Genomic DNA, 3,987 nt, shown 5'->3' with positions numbered 1-3,987 from the left:
CCTTTGGGAGAGCATCTCAGTAAATTCATTCTCTGCCTGTGGTCATATCAGTCTCTGTGTCCCAGTGAGCACCGTTTTTCTTCAACATTTTATCTTAGGTAAATGGAGAAGAGCAGGGACCTCCAAGACAAGAGAAGAATGCAAACATGTTTGGGAAAAGGGGAGCAGTCTAGTTTGGTCAAAACACAGGACTTGTAAAGGAGAGCAACGAGAGGTAAAGTTGTCAGGATGGGAGCAGGCCAAGCTGTTTAGGGCTGGGACCAGGGGTTAGATTGCCAGATTTAGCAAATAAAAATATAGCAATATTTGGGATATTTGAAGACTAAACTTTTTTTTTTTTTGAAGATTTATTGATTTATTTCTCTCCCTTTCCCCCCAACCCTGCCCCGGTTGTCTGTTCCCTGTGTCTATTTGCTGCGTGTTCACTTTCGTTGTCAGCGGCACGGGAATCTGTGTTTCTTTTTGTTGCGTCATCTTGCTGTGTCAGCTCTCCATGTGTGCGGCACCATTCCTGGGCAGGCTGCACTTTCTTTCGCGCTGGGCAGCTCTCCTTACGGGGCACACTCCTTGCACGTGGCTCCCCTACGGGGGACAACCCTGTGTGGCAGGGCACTCTTTGCGAGCATCAGCTGCATGGGCCAGCTGCACACGGGTCAAGGAGGCCCGGGGCCTGAACCGCAGACCTCCCATGTGGTAGACGGACACCCTAACCACTGGGCCAAGTCCGCTTCCCCCAAGACTAAATTATTATTTGGTGTTTATCTGAATTTCAAATTTAAGCAGATGTCCAGCTGGGGTAGCAAACTCAAATACCTACAGGAGGCCAGAAGATTTTTAAAAATTGAGTAATGTGGGTAGGGTGTAAGGCAATAGAGAGAGTGGGGGACTATGGCAAACCAAGAGAACATGTTCCAATTTAAGGGAGCAGTTGCAAATTTGCTCCTGCCAACTGTTGCCATGTGAAAAAGCCAGCCCAATGTCTCCAACTTTGTTTTCAGGGAACGTCAGAACTTTGAATTTTATATGAAATCACCTATTTATATGAAATCACCTGTTTCAGTATTTTTTAAAAAGATTTATTTATTTATTTATCTCTCCTTCTCCCCCCCCCCCCGCCCCGTGTGTCTGTTCTCTGTGTCTATTTTGCTGCGTGTTCTTTGTCTGCTTCTGTTGTTGTCAGCAGCACAGGAATCTGTGTTTCTTTAGGTTGCATCATCTTGTGTCAGCTTTCTGTGTGTGCGGCACCATTCCTGGGCAGGCTGCACTTTCTTTTGCACTGGGTGACTCTCCTTACGGGGCACACTCCTTGCACGTGGGGCTCCCCAGTGCGGGGACACCCCTCTGTGACAGGGCAGTCCTTATGCACATCAGCACTGTGCATGGGCCAGCTCCACATAGGTCAAGGAGGCCTGGGGTTTGAACCGCAGACCTCCCATGTGGTAGATGGACGCCCTAACCACTGGGCCAAGTCCGCTTCCCTGTTTCAGTATTTTTAAAACCCTATATAGGCCAAACAAAAATATGTTTGCCAGCTGTATTTAGCTGAGGACCATAGACTTTCTACCTCTATTTTAGAGTCCCAAATACCTGGATACATTTTTTTAAATGTACCAATGTATGCCTATAAAAAATTCAAACAACATCAAAGAATTAAGGTGAATGTGAAAATTTTCCTCCTTTACCCTCCCCCTAATCCTCTTCCCTTCCCCAGGGATGACCCCTGTCAATAGCCCAAGACACATGTGCTAAAGATTCCAAACTTTATCTGTAATCTGGAGGCTGGAGTAAAATCAGAATCTGCAATTCTAGACATAGAGTCTAGTGAACTTATACAAAATGTACAGGGAGATATGTATATAAGGAAATATGTACCAAGATATTCATTGCCATGAAAAATTAGAAATATCCTAAATGCCTGTCTAAGTATGCCAAACGCTGCCATGCCATATACCAGAAATGGGTATTATAATGAGATTTTGATTAGAGGAAAATCTTTCATTTCTTAGGCTGTGAAATGTCCAAATCAAGGCACCATCAGAGAAGCTTTCTAACTAAAATGTGGCTGCTAGCAGATCCTGGAGTCCTGCCATGTGGCAGACAGGACAGTGTGTGGTCTCTCTCTACTTTCTCCTGGAGCTCAGCTGTGGGCTATCAGGCATCTCTCCCTGGACCTCATCTTCTGCAGCTTCCTGGGGTTTCTCGGTCTTTCTGCAGCTATAGGCAAACCTGGAGTCCTCTCTCACACATGGCAGGACTGAAATGGCAGATCTCCCTCTTCTATGTCTCTTCTTTTCTCTCTGTGTGTTCTCAGTTTATATAAAAACCCAGCAAGAGGGCAGAGAGTCAACCTGGGTTATACCTCACTGATGTAGTCCAATCAAAAGTCCAAAAGCAATCTAATTGAAAGTGATTTAATCAAAAGATCCCTTAATTGAACCTAATGCAATCAAAAGGCCCCACATCCACAGAAATGGTTTAGTTCAAAAACATAATCTTTTCTGGGATTCACAAAATTCAAGCCATCACAACACCCATTTTAGAGAACTACATAAACAAACTGTGATATATTCATTATGAAAAAAACCCATTATATAGCAGTTAAACTGGATGAACTAGATAATTTCTGCATTAAATGGACAGATTCTCAAAAACATCAGGTTGGAGTGTAGAAAATGCATTCAACAGACTATTTTCTCTGTTTCTATCTGTGTATATTTATCTAGCCCACATATAAAAACATGGACCCGATGGAAACACCACCAAACTCATGGTATCAGTATCCTATTGCTGCTGTAACAAATTATTGCAAACTTAGTGAGTGGCTTAAAGCAACACAAATTTATTAGCTTAAAGTTCTGGAGGGGAGAAATCTAAAATGGGCAGGCCGGACTGCATTTCTTCTGGACGTTCTAGAGGAGGAGCCGTGCCCTTGCCTTTTCCAGCTTCTATAGGCTGACCACATTCCTTGGTTCTTGGCTATATCTTGGCTACACTCTGACCTCTGCTCCATCCTCACATCTCCTTCTGTGGCTCTGAGCCTCCTGTCTCCCTCTGGTAAAGACCCTTGTGATTACATTGGACCCACCAAGGTTATCAAAGGTTACTCTCTTCACCTGAAGAGCCTCGATTTAACCACACCTGCATTCCTTTTGCCAAGTAAGGTAACATATTTATACCTCCTGGCGTTTAAGACACCGACATTTTGGACAGTTCTGTGATTCAGCCTCCACACAACATGAAAGCATTTATCTGCAAAGAGAAAAATAGGACTGGGATGGGGGAATTAAGAAACCTTCAACTTTATCTGCCAGGTTTTATTTCTTTTTCTAAAAAAAAAAGTTTATCTGAGGCAAATATGTCAAATTGCAATTTTATGAGTGTGGATGGTGGATGTTAATTATATTATTCCCTGTACTGTTCTCTATTAAAATTTTTTTTTCAAAATTGAAAAAGAGAAAGAGAGAGATGGGGTTAGGAAAGGAACTTTCTTTCCTTGCTTCGTATCTAAGGAACATGTGTTGTGCTACTGTGTGAACCGAGAAGGGAAGAAACAGACTTTCTTTCTGAGAAGGAATGAGCGGAACCTAACTTAGCTTGTAGACAGGAAGGGGCATTGGACAACAGCTGGGCCAGCGGTTGTCAAACGCCCTGGGAGCCCCAACCAGAGGCAGTACTTCAACGGGCGGTGGCTGCCAAGGGTGGGGCTCCAGAGAACCCCTCCTGCTCTCGTTCTGCCCCCACTCCCTCCGCCTTCCCTTCCACCAGAGCACCTCTGCTTCTAGCTGTTTTTAACCTTGGGATTCCTAGTAAGATGTCACTATGTAAAACGGTTCCATTGTTTAAATAAACACCTAAATACAAATTAGAAAACCAGGAATTCATTCCAACCTTCATCCTTTTGTGATTGAGGCCTCTAACTCCCAGGCAGAAGTGGCTTGCCCACTGTTGGAGATTATATAAAAGGCGTTACTATCACTTAGAAAATCT

Source organism: Dasypus novemcinctus, chromosome 13 (genome assembly GCF_030445035.2).
Source record: "Dasypus novemcinctus isolate mDasNov1 chromosome 13, mDasNov1.1.hap2, whole genome shotgun sequence".
In the NCBI taxonomy this organism is placed as follows: Eukaryota; Metazoa; Chordata; class Mammalia; order Cingulata; family Dasypodidae; genus Dasypus; species Dasypus novemcinctus.
This window is presented reverse-complemented; position numbering follows the sequence as displayed.